The sequence below is a fragment of the Typopeltis vanoorti genome, chromosome 3, assembly GCF_054136105.1.
Source record: "Typopeltis vanoorti isolate ZY-2024b chromosome 3, IOZ_Tvanoo_1.0, whole genome shotgun sequence".
NCBI lineage: Eukaryota > Metazoa > Arthropoda > Arachnida > Uropygi > Thelyphonidae > Typopeltis > Typopeltis vanoorti.
In genome coordinates this window covers 167,261,264-167,275,275 of record NC_143551.1, presented here as the reverse complement: position 1 = coordinate 167,275,275, position 14,012 = coordinate 167,261,264, and the positions used below count along the sequence as shown (strand labels likewise).

General features: G+C 37.0%; 1 protein-coding gene across 1 annotated transcript in view; it reads right to left on the bottom strand.

Annotated features, from left to right (window-relative positions):
- The window catches only part of LOC150108732 (disco-interacting protein 2-like), a 936,780-nt gene that overhangs the window by 782,285 nt on the left and 140,483 nt on the right, over positions 1-14,012 (bottom strand). The gene's annotated exons all lie outside the window — the stretch shown is intronic.

Sequence of the window (14,012 nt, the reverse complement as noted above, 5' to 3'; positions counted from 1 at the left end):
AAATAACCAGTTATTTCACCAATGTAAACAATCATTAGAATAACACTAAAATTGTAACGATCAGTATTTGGTAACATCAAGCTAGCCATGAATGAACTTTACGCTACAGTAAAACAGAGACTCTACTAGCTGTGATGTGTTTTTATGTCTGCCAAACTTCAGATTTAAAAGACCTATAGAGTTGAAGTAACATGGAAAAGTGCAAGCCATCGATTATCTCCAACAGCAAGCATGATAATCCTGTACACTGAGGAAAGCACCTAAATGGGATAACTCACATTCATGACTGAGTCTTGCAGCCAGTGATACCAGAAACAAGAAACACAGTTTCTGATAGTATCATCATCATCAAATTCCTGCCATGTACCCTCATGCGTATACAGGATATGATAGTATTACATGAAAAATTTACATCCTTACTAACTTCCTATCAACAATTTTCCTCCAAATCAGTCTGTTACTTGTCAAGACTCCAACATTATCAGACCTTATATTTCTATATTCTAAGGCATTTTTTACTGCATCTATCCACCTATATTTTGGTCTTCCGTTGCGTCGTTTTCCTGCCAACTTGGAGGAGAACACTTCTTTTGCTAATCTTTCCTTGCCAATTCTGTTTAGGTGACCATACCACCTGAGATTAGCTCTGCTAATGCATTCCTGGATGCTGACAAGTTCAAGTAGGTCTTTCTAATATCCTCGTTTTTAATATGATATTGCGATTGATGCCATCTGTTCATCCCTCTAATCTTTCTCAGGATTCTCATATCTGATGTCTCTAGTATTTGGTCAAGTGTTTTACTTCTAACCCAGCTCTCAGATCCATAAGTTAAACCTGGTTTGAACACTGTCTTGTATACAGCTAATTTAGTGTTCCGACTAATTTCTCTCTTATTCCATATGAATTTATTCAGTTGACTTCCTACCATGCCAGCTTTGTTGATTCTGTTGTCTATTTCCATATTTAATTTACCATCTTCACTAAAAATCGTGCCTAAGTAGCTGAAATATCTTAATTATTCCACATGATCTCCATTCACAATGCAATTGACATTTTCAAGGCTTCACCTATTTTCATTTTCTTTGTCTTGTTATTGCTGACCTTCATACCATATCTATTACAATCTATTTCAATTTAGTCAGGGAAACTTGCAGACTTGTAGCGGATTTATTTAGAAGTATAACACCGTCCGCATAAAGCAAAAAGATAACATTAACATCTCCAATTTTGATATCAGTTTCCTACATAATGTGATCCATATAGATAATAAATAACAGTGGGAATAATGTACATCCTTATCTGACACCAGATTTAACATAAAACCATCTTCCTGTACTTCCTTCAATTCTAACTGCTGACTTACAACTCAAATAAACACTAAGTACTGCTTGATATAATGTCCCACTGACACCATATAACTGTAGGGTTTTGAATAGCTTCTCTCTTGGCACCTTGTCATATGCCTTTTCCAGACCTACAAAACTTAAATACAGATCTCTGTTACATTCCTATGATTTCTCCACTATTTGTCACAAAGCGAAAAGCTGATCCTGACAGCTTTTATTTGTCCTGAGTCCAGCTTGTTCTTCCACAATTCTTCTCAACTGTTTCTCAAGTACACTTGCATAAATCTTACCAGGAACACTGTAAAACTTTTATGCCTCCATACTTCAGCATTTCTAGTCGAATATCATGTACTCCTGCTGCCTTTCAAAATTTCAAGCCTTTGATAGCTTTTCTACTTCAAGAAGGGATATGTATTCCTGACTGTATGCATGTTGAATGTTTTTTTATCACTGTGATATCACTGCTTGTTTCATTTAGCAATTTTTCGAAGTAATTACTCCATACTTCAATGATATCTTTTTCTCCAGTTTTCATGTCACCTTTATCATCTCTAATTCCTTTTACAACACTCTTTCAACCATTTCTGAACTTCTTCAACAACTGCCAGAATATCTTGCGACCTTCTTGATATTTATTTGCATTGTTCTTACCAAAGTCTTCTCATGACTTTAGTTTAGATAGTTTTACACAGTGTTTAGCTTTCTTACATTTGTCTCTGTATTCTCTAAGAGCACAAGCTGACTTATTTGACAGGAACTTTTGATATGCTTTTTTCTTTTCCTTCACTGCCTCTTTAACTTCCTGTGTCCACCAAGGAGTTCTGATTTTTCTATCCTTACAGACAACCTCACCACATGCCTCTCTAGCTGAATCAATCAGGGCTTTCTTCAAGGCTTGCCACTGAATCTCCAAGGTTTGGTTCCTCTTCTCAAAGTCTTTCATTATTTCTTCAATAATCTTTGTGTATTTTAGTCTACACTTCACATCTGAGAGCTGCTCAACTTTTATTCGCTTTAAAACCTTCTTACATGTTATTCTTTTCAATATGAAATTCAATTTTATCCTGCTGAAGACTAAATAGTGATCACTTCCAATTTCAAATCCTCTGTACACTCTGGTGTCCTGCACCAGGGAGAAAACATCACTATCAACAATAACATAGTCAATGAGACTTTTCTTATTCCTTGCCGCTTCTTTCCATGTGAATTTATGCACATTTTTATGTTGGAACATGGTGTTAGTAATAATCAATCCATGTCCTGAGCAGAAATCCAACAGATATTTGCCATTATTATTAACTTTGCTCTTTTCTCCAAATTTTCCCAAAATATTTTTGTATGTCTGACAATCATTTCCTACTGATTCTGCTATTTAGATCCCCAACAAGGACCAACTTTTCCTTTTTCATTGTGTCAGTTGCTTTCTCTAAAGCCTCAAAAATCTCCTTCACTTCTACCTTAGTAGAACCTTCTGTGAGACCATAGGCACAAATAAGTCTCACTGTCCAGTTCCCCATTCTCATATTTGCCCAAATCACTCTACTTGAGACTGCCTGCCATTCAAGAAGATTAGCCTCATATTTAGTGTTGAATACCATGGCTACTCCTTCTTTTCCTGGATTGTCATTGCCTGAGTATAACATTTTGTATTTATTGCTCAGAAAGATCTCAACTAGTTTATCTTTTCTTGTTTTAGTCACCCTTATTATGTCGATCTGGTACTTATCTAATTCCTCAGCTAGCTCCATTTCTGTGCTATTCAGGCTTCTTATGTTGATAGTACTGATCTTTAACTCTGGTGATGTTGAGTTGGGGTGCGTTTTCAGATTTGTTCCAGTAGGTGACTTTTCGCTGTTCGCCCTGGTTCCCTGGCGAAAACAACAGGGGCCTTGTTTAACCGGGTGACACCCCAGCCGGCATGAAATTTTGTCATGTCGTACCATCATTTTTTATTTTGGTTTAACCAATAAGAATAAAAATTGGCCGGCTAAATTCCAAATTGCCAGCGCATTCTCGTTCGTTCAGTATCCGGGTAGATACCTAAGAGGGTGCACCACAAGAAGGTGAGGATTGGACATTAGGTCAGAAGCCCTGGTCAGTTCTCTGCATTCCTTTAAAGGCTATGCAGAGGTCTCCTCTCAGTTATACAGCTTTGACCTTTAAGCACCCTGTTTCTGATAGTATTCGGAATTAATTTTTAAATAGAAATATTAGATAGTCTAAACATATGCAACTCATTTTTATATTTCCAAACCTTTTATCATATAATTTTAGTTTGTTCTTAATGGCAAGATGAAATAAAAAAAACTTGAATATCATAATATATAATTTTTTGATTTATTTTATATCATTGGTCAAAAAAAAAAAAAAAAGCCATTGATGTGTACAAGAAATTGTTATAAGCGTCAGTTACTGTACCTATGAATATTTTATCTACCTGGAAAAGCATTGTCAAAACTTTTTTTTGGCAATGCTTTTCCAAAAAAAACAAAAGAACAAAACAGTTCTTTTGTTGATTTTGTTCCTAAAAAAATCCCACATGCCAACTTTGTGAAAGTTCAGTTTTGTTTTCTAACTAGAACTATTCGTAAGACTAGTTTAGAAATCAAAATCACTTCACAGAAGAAATGCTTCCTTTCTATGCTTATATGGTTTTCCTCTATAGAAAACAAAATAAATCTTTATACACTAAGGGGCTCACATTGGTGAGTACGGGCATGGAAAACCCGAGATACCGAACTAGACCTGATCTTACTTTCAACAATATATACTTGGTATATCATATCTATAGATATTTACCCAGACTTATAAGAAAATTACTGATTTGACAATTTTAATGAAAAATAAACAAACAAAAGCAATATACTTAAAGCGAATTAAAAATAATACAAAATAATGATAAATAAAATATTATGTTTTCAGTTTTAATTAAATTTGTAAGTAAGGAGGAATACACAAGAGATCGACCAAAAATCGCTCTGCGATTTTTGGTCGATCGTGACTGGTCGATCACGATCGATGGGTTGAACACCCCTGATATATAGTATGCCCACGCTTTACAGAACTTCGCTTGGAGACTTGCCAAGAATACTCGATTCATGCTGAAGGGGAGAAAGAAATGAAGGACATACAAATTGGTCGCCAACATGTGAAATCACGTGCTTTATAGGTAAAATTTTCCAACTGTTATACAAACAACATAGTTAACTACAATGATCATTTTCCAAGAGAGAAGTTAATTTTCTGACATGTAATAATAAACAACTCATCCCACAATAAAGATTGATTACCCTATTATCGGAATAGATTCTCCTTCTGTTGACATGCACAGAAGTGTCGAAGGGTCTCGAATCTGTGGGCATACTATAGCAAAGAATATTAGTTGGCATTCTTAGAAATATTTAGAAATCAGCAAGTGCAGTAACAGCACTTGGAAAACTTAGAATAATTTGAGTTTATTTTGCTATCCCCTAAAATAACAGATACCAAGCCCAAAAGGAAAAGAAGGTAGTAGTGGTCAGAATAACAAAATTGCAAAGAAATAGTTCACTTTTAGAAGCATCTGCTTCAACAAACACAGCAACATTACTATTTCTTTTCTTGAAATCATAAAATGAAGTAACAGATTTCTGATACTGAAACATGAAGCATTCTCTATGAAAAAAAGTTCACACCAGTAGAAAATTAGAGAGCGAAGGAACATAATTAATATGAAATACCTCAAAATAAACGAATTTTAAATTAATCATCGTATGAAATGCTTCAGACATTGTTGCACCATAATAACTGATAGATGTTGTGACTTATTTGAACATTATTACAACACCAAACAAACTAAAGTTTGTTTAGTTCGCATCATAATTAAAATAAATTATGAGTACACTACATATATATTTACAATGTTGAGGGCTGAATACTATTACTAAAATGAGCAAACCCCCCCCCCTCCAAAAAAAAAAATCACCTGTTGCATTTTTAAGCAAAAAAGTGAAAGACCAAGGAACTTCTGAAATATTACTGTAAGTAAATTTTGTAAAGTAGAACAATAATGTATGTCAGGTTTTGTAATGCTTTTGTGGGTGGGAATTATATTAAAAAAAAAAAAAATCAAAAACTATAAGCATGATGCCATATTAACTACATGTAGAATTTTGCAAGTAAACCACAGATCGCTAAAATTCTAATTAATGTAATATTATTTGAAAACATGTTTTTTATAATAAATTTTAATAAAATTATTTTCAGTGCAAGCATATTAAAATACGCATGAAAATAATTTCTGCACTGTTTTTAGTGAAATTAGGTGAAAAAAATGAATCACATAACTTGTTCCATTGCACTGATTTGAAGAATAAAAAAAAAAATACAGATATTTCTAGTAATAAAATAAAGAGCATCTTTAGCTCAATTGGTTTCAATAGAGCTGGTTGGAAAGACCTAGGTTCAAATCCCTTCAATAACACAAGGAACCTTTATGAGGGCTTTTCAGTCAAAGGTAAGGTGGCCACCAATTGAGCTTCCATCAACTTATCTCTAATTCAGAGAATTTTAATAATAAGGCGCGACACCTTTTGGCAACTCGTATATGGAAATATGATTTCTCCATTACTTCCACCTTAGTATCACCACCTCTGGGTCTGGCTCCCACTGATGAGACCTTAATAAAGGTCCAAACTGGTCTGGGTAGTGGCCCTTCCCTTAATGCATAGTAGTATACATGTCTGCAAGGAGATGTGCTTTGCATTATGGAAGATACTAAGGCAAGGGATGAGAACTTATACCACCTTTGCGACGAATTTCCATATACAAGTTGCCAAAAGGTGTCGCGCCTTATTATTAAAATTCTCTGAATTAGAGATAAGTTGATGGAAGTTTTTTCACTTGGCTATGCTACCAATTACATATTTGGTTTAATCCTTTATCCAAGTGTAATCAAACAAAGTTTGAGCCTGAAGTATTTTCAGGACTGGGGCAACTCGTGACAAAGATGGTATAAGTTATCATCGCTCATCTCTAATCCAGAGAATTTTAATAAGGTGTGACACCTTTCGGCAACTTGCATATGTAAATATGACTTCTCCATTACTTCCACCTTAGTAACACCACCTCTGGGTCTGGCTCCCACTGATGAGACCTCAATAAAGTTCCAAACCGGTCTGGGTAGTAGCCCTTCCCTTAATGCACAGCAGTATACATGTCTGCAAAGAGATGTGCTTTGCATTATGGGAGATACTAAGGCAAGTGATGAGAAATTATACCACCTTTGCCATGAGTTGCCCCAGTCCTGAAAATACTTCCGGTGCAAACTTTGTTTGCTTACTTGGATAAAGGATTAAACCAAATATATAATCGGTAGCATAGCCAAGTGAAAAAACTTCCATTAACAGGTGAGGTAGCCAGTCTCATACAAGTGAGGAGGGGCGGGTCTGGAAAGTTCCGATAATCACCACGAAGAAATTGAGGTAGAACCATGTAACTGACACATTCCCCATGAAGTGTTATACACTTCAAGGGGAATATGTACAATGCTGCTATATTATTGAGAAAAAAAGTCTATCCCTTGTTGCACAAACTATATTGTTTTTGTTCTAAGTGTTTATCAGAACTTTTCAGCTCCTCCACCCCCCCATACAAAGGCAGAAGGTTTTTTCCTCCCAGAAACTTGGGCTTTTAATCACTCAAAATAGGCAAACCAGCTGCATGAACACACACACACATCTACAGACATAAGATGCTAACTGCAAGATGAAAGAGATTAGAGCCTCACCATTTTATCTCTCTACTGCACATTATGGATCTCAGGTAGATATCTATAAGTGTATGAGATTTCTGTAGCTGACAAAGTGAGAGGTTGCAGGATGGTGTGCAAACCTGCCATGGAGGGATGCTGTTATATTTAGTGTAGGCAATGTTGTCAACATTCATACCATGCATAGTCTCTTTAACACACATACCAAAAGAATGTATGGCAGTTTGAAGTGTGAGGTATTGAGCTTCCCAGTGTAGAGAAAAGAGAACAGCCCATGTAGGATGATCTAAGAGAGACTTTATCTTTAGGGCATAATTAAGAGACAACTGTTTCCATCAAAGTGATAGAGCTGGTTCATTTGCTTCAACATAAAGACTCTGAGTGGGTGATGTGCAAAAGGCACCAGTAGCTATCCGTATACCCTGATGATGGATGAACTCCAACCATCGCAGGTTACTCTGTGTTGCAGAACCATAGAGTTGAGACCCATAATCCAGCTTTGAATGTATAAGTGCACGATAAAGATGGAGCAATGAAGCTCGATCAGCACCCCACTCAGCAGAGAATAGAGTGCGAAGAAGGTTCAATGCTCTCTTTCACTTTTCTCTTAGTTGACGAATGTGTGCTAGAAATAAGTTTACTGTCAAAGATCAGTCCCAAGAACTTGGCTTCTGTAGCAAATGGAATAATAGTGCGTCCCATTCTTAATTCAGGATCTGGGTGAAGAGTGCATTTTCGACAGAAGTGTACACAGGCACTTTTTTCTGTTGAAAACCTAAACTCATTACTAAGAGCCCACAGAGAAACATGATCAATTGCTTGTTGAATTTGCCTTTCAATTACCCTCATGTTACGGCAGTGGCAGTAAATTGTGAAGTCATCAACATATAGAGCATTGTCTACAGTGGGAGGAAGCTTTTTGGTGATTGAGTTAATTTTAACAGTGAAAAGTGTCACACTTAAGACAGAGCCTTGGAGAACACCCTGTTCTTGATGATATGATCAAGATAGCATATTTCCCACTCTGACTTGGAAAATTTGCCTGGAAAGAAAGTTTTTAATAAATACAGGAAGGTGTCCTTTAAGATCCAGGTTATAGAGGTATTTTAATATGCCATATCTCCAGGCTGTGTCATAAGCTTTCTCCATGTCAAAAAAACTGAAACAAGGTGTTCTTGCTTCAGAAATGCATCTTTTATACAAGTTTCTAAACGAACCAAATGGTCTAAAGTTGAGCGATGTCTACAGAACCCACATTGTGTATTGGAGAGAAGATTGTTGTTTTCTAAATACCAGAAGTCTGGCATTAACCATTTTCTCTAGTATCTTACAAAGACAGCTGGTCAGAGCAATGGGACAAATAATTATTTACTTGTGTTGGATCTTTTGCTGGTTTTAGGATAGCAATGATAATTGACTTATGCCAAGAATTTGGCAGCTCTTCCTCTGCAAGTATTCTATGGTATAGTAAGAGAAGGAGATCCATAGAAGATGATGGTAGATGTTTTATCATTTCATAATGGATGTCATCAGGCGCTACTGCACTAGGGTGGGATAGTAGGAGAGCTCTTTTCAGTTCCTCCTTAACAAATAGCTGATTGTATGGCTCAAGAACATTGATAGAAAAATTTAGCCTTTGTTTCTCTTGCTGTTCTTTCAGAATTAAAATTTCAGGAGGCTATGAAACTGTTGCTGATATTTTAGCAAAAGTTTCTCCCAAAGTATCTGCAATAGCTTTGGGATCAGCAAGAACACTTCCATTATAGTCTAAGGTGGACAAACAATGTGTACTATATCTACCTTTCATTTTCCAGATTTTATCCCATACAATTTTTGGACTGGTCACTTGATTAATTGATGTAGTAAATTGGATCCATGATTGTTTTTGACTCTGATGGCTCACATAGCATGCTTTGGCTCAAGTATGCTTGAAAGCTATAAGGTTTGATGTGGTGGAATATCTACAAAATATAACCCATGCTCTGTGTTGATCTTTTTTGGCTGTCTGATATTCTGGGTTCAACCAAGGCTTTGGATAGAGTGGAAACCAAAATGTTGTTTATGGGATGGAGGCTGTTGCTGCCTGGACAATGCACTCTGTTATATATTTTACCGCTTCATTGATAGGCGTTTGACTGATGGCATCAGCATTAAATTTTGCAAGATTAGAGAAAGTGTTCCAGTCAGCCTGGTCCACTTTCCATACAGGTATCCATGTGGGTGAACATGGTTCCTGTGAAGACATTGTGCAGAAAACAGGAAAGTGCTCATTTCCATATATGTTCTCTACAACGTTCCATGTGAGCAGTGGAAGAATGGAAGGGAAGCAGATTGTAAGATCAACTGCAGAATATGAACAGGTAGGCATATGGAAGAAAGTATTGAGTTTATTATTTAAAAGGGAGAGGTTATTATTATCAAGAATTGTTTCAATGATTCGACCTCATCTATTAGTGTAGGCACTACCCCATAGAGTATTGTGACCTTTAAAGTCACAAGATCAAATTGATCTGGATAAGGTTATCAAGATCAATTTCATTTAACTCAGCACTTGGTGGTAAATAAATTGAACATACTGTAATAAGAAATCCATGGAGAAACGAATCGCTACTGCTTCCAGGGAAGTATTAAGTTGGATCTGATGGAAAAGAACATGACTGCCCACTAGGATAGCTACTCCTTCATAGCAGGACCACCTCCAGTTCTATTCTTGTGTACAACATTGAAATTCCTAAAAGTAGGGTCCTCATTGGGTCTTCCTCGTTGTTTTGGTTTTATAGACTTCTCTAGTTTTCAGGAGGTTGAGGGCTTATCTTTGTCATATTTATCAATTGTTTTGGGGAAGTATGGATGGCCAGTGTCCATCTCTTCTTATGGTAGAGTATTCAATACGTCTGATGTGTTAGGGTCAGTTGGTAAGTTTAGTTTACTATCAGTGGGTACTGAAGTATCCATTTTTTCTGTGGGAGTATCTGGTGGTTTATCTTTAAGTGATATCTTTGCCATAATTTTTTTGTCAAGTGGTTTTTCATCGAGTGGGATCATTTTTGGAGTTGTCTCTGGAGTAAGGCCATAGGTCATGTGATTGATGCGCTCAACAGAGAAGTACTTGTGATCATAAGGTGCAGGTATGGCAAAATTATCAGATGGTGGAACAGACATACAAGTTTGAGCTACCCCTGATGCTATACTGGCACTACAGTAAGCCTAGGATCCCAACCCCGCACTTTCTTAATTGTTACCTTCTCAGCATAAGAGGTTCTCAGAGCAGGTGTGATAGTGGCTAGCTTTCTTTTTGCATCCTGGTATGTTATGTTTTGCTCTGTTTTCATTCTTTGTATTTCTTTTTCATCTTTCCATTTCAGACATGCATGAGAGTAAGCTGGATGATCTCCTGACAGTTGACACATTTAGCTTTTTTTGCACAGCAAAATTTGTTTATCATGCTCTTTACTACCACATCGAGCACAGGTAGTAGAACCACGACAGGCAATTTGGGCATGTCCATATCTCTGACATTTAAAGCATCTCAGTGGGTTAGGGATGTACATTCTAACAGGGCATCTGAAATACCCTACTTTTACAGATGTTGGAGGCTTAGGTGTATCAAAAGTAAGGATGATGTTCTTGGTTGGAATTAGGCGACCATTCCTACGTATCAGGATGCACCTCACACCTGTCACTCCTTGATCTTTAAGTTCTGAACATATCTCCTCATCAGGAACACCAAGGAGATCCCATTCTGATATCGTTTCTCTACAGGAGTTAAGTGTTTTATGAGGTGTTACTGTAATTTCTATTCCACCCATTGTTGTTGCTCTCAGTAGTTTCTCGGAATGTTGCTGACACAATGTTTCCACAAGGACATCACAGAACACAATTTCTTAACAGTTTTGGGAGGTCCTGCCAGTCCTTCTAAACCTTTTTGAATAAAGAAGGGCGACATTTTCCCTATTGGTTTTTCACCTGTAGCATGAATGATTAAAAATTTTGGTACATTTATGTTAGCATCATATATCTGTTGTTTCTTACTTCTGTTTCAATATGCTGTATCTATGGTATCAGTACTTGGTTGGGACTTTGTTAGAGCCCCTGAAACATTTGAGGATGAAGGATTCATGCTCAAGAAGTTTTTGGTTCAGCACAGAGCTCCCGACCCACCATGGAGCCATACATGGATGCCTACTGCCTAGCAAGCAATGACTGTGCTCAGGAGTGGAATGCCAGGGCTACCCCTGATGCTATACTGGCACTACAGTAAGCCTAGGATCCCAACCCCACACCATGGGGTGAGGGACTTACTGCAACACCGTTGACCCTTGCAGGCAAGCTCACTAGCCGATTGATCCTAGCTGGGCCATCCAGGACCACCTGTCTTGCTGAAGCAGGGGGCCAAAGTAGTACAAGACTACCAGGATCCCCCCCTTTCCGGATGTCCAAGGGTCACACCATACAGCAAACATGGCGGCAGGGCATTGGATCTCAGTGATGGTGGTCTGGAAAAAAGATAGTGAAAAAGACTCAGGAGAAGTAGAGCGAAGAATACAGGAAGAATGTCAAGAAAAAGAGGAAGAATGAAAAGGGCCAGTATGATCACTGAGAGGTCCCCTCCACCACGAACAGGTGTCCCACATGGAGGGGAGGAATTAAGTAAACTCGATGGTAATAAGGAAATAAGATGTAACAATATATTACTACATCTTGAAGGAATGGTCCAGTGAATTAATGATAACCCTGGTGCATCAGTTCAACATAATATTCCTTGCAATAGGGCAGGTCCCAAAGAAATGAAAAGAGAGCAATGGAAAAACTGTTCCACTCTGGCAAGAACTAGGAATCAGAATTGGAAAGATAATATTAAGCACTCTTTATGATGGTCACCATTCATCTGTTAAAGGCAGGTTATGTTTTAGCAAGCTGCTTCTGTATTACAACATAGTAATGAACTCACTCAATAAGGGAGATGAATATATAATAGTGTTGTTAAATCTTGAATTAAAGAGAAAATTATTGTACTACATTTCATTCAGATTTAACAAGTATCAAAACTCTCGGAGAAATACTTGTATATTGGTAAAGGTGAAATTGATTGTAAAATAATGATAAAATCCATGATTTAAAAATTTCCTTATGTAATATAATATTAAGTGTCTTTGTGAATACAACAGAGGTTGAAAATAGGTGAAAAAATGTTAGTAAGCCAAAGTTTAGATCAGAGTTACAGAAGAGATAAGCGAATTAAAAACATGTCCGGAGGCAGTCACGTACGCAAAGTCTAAAAGGCTTGCAGGAGTTTCCCGTGGACATGCTAGGAGGAGCGACGGCACGGAGCGCAGAAGAATTAGGTGCAGGGTAAAAACAATGACGTAGTAGGGAGAATATCACAGCAGTGAATATATAGAGCTTGGCAACGCCAACTTGGGCTTTTTTTCCATCTTGTTCCTGTCATTCCCGGAGAAGGAAGTTCGAGTGCAGTCGAGAAGGACGATGTCCATAGCAGTTACGCGGTCAGACAGAGATCCAGCGCAAGCATCGGCCTCGGCACAGCGATATAATCAGCATAGACCGAGATGATATGCGGAATCAATTGGACCAATCCCGAAGACCAGCTTCGCCTACATCAAAGGAAGTGAATCGTGAACATATTTGCTAGCCAGTCCTTTCAGAAAGCAGTACACCGGAGGAAGAAACATCAAGCTGTAAGAAAATAACAGATGATCGAAAGAGAAAGCCAGTGTGATCCTAATGCCCCGGTAATGTAAGAACTTTTTAAATCTTTTGTATATACAGGAATGTTAGATTGTAACGAAGATAGGAACTGATAATTTATTGGACTTTCGAAGTGTAATAGGACTTTAGCAGCTGATCCACATATAGAATGTTACAGCTCTGTGCATGAGGACTTGCAAAGTGTTGTGATTGAATATATAGTTCTGTTATAGTCAGTTAGTTCCTGAGACCAAGATTTGGTAAACGATTACCTAAGAATGTTAAGTAATTAGAAGGAATTCATAATGTGTTTAGTATTAGATATTGATTCATGTTGAGAAAGATTAAGAATGCCCAGGTTACACCTGCATGATTGAATTAGTTTAGTTAAGTAATTATCAGTAATTGTACCGTATTCTTTTAATGAATAAATCCTTTCTCGAAAACCTAATAACTTGCCTGATCTATGTTCTCAATGCACCACTCATAAAATAGAACCTGTGCGAATCAAACTTTTGGGGACAGCCACGACTGTAATAAAATTGTAACACAAGTTTTGGTGAAATTTGGAATAGTAATTGTATGAATATTGTGCCATTCTTAGTGTTTTCTCCCAGACGACGAAGCTTCTCTAGTCTAATAATTTTGGATGGTGCAGCGTTAACAAATAAATTTTTCCAAAATTAGAAACAGGTTAATACCAGAATTATAACAAAGGGATTGGCTCTAGCTTGAAGCAGTGCCTTTGTTAAGAGTGCAGTGCACCATCATTCAATACGTTTATAGCGGCCAGCAGATAGAGATATAATAAGATTTGTATGAGTAAGGAACTGATGAGACTTAAGAGAGAATTAAGAGAGACAAATGAGTAAGTAAGGTAGATAGGTAAAGGTATATATCAAATTAACATAATTTTACATTGTCTCAGCTGGTAGAATAATTGAAGATTTAATTGGAGATTTAGTAAGATTTGATAAAATTAAATATAAGAAAAATTTAAAAATAACAAAATCAACATAAATTAACAGTGTCATGATGATTATACAATACAATGTCGTGGTATACTCAGATTTTTAAAAGACTAATAATTTGATGCATCATCATCACACGAGAAGCTGGTAATTAAACTGAAACAGATAGGACTGGATAACAGATTAATGAGTTGGATAGGTGATTGGCCAGATAGGTATCAGTGGATTGTGTATGA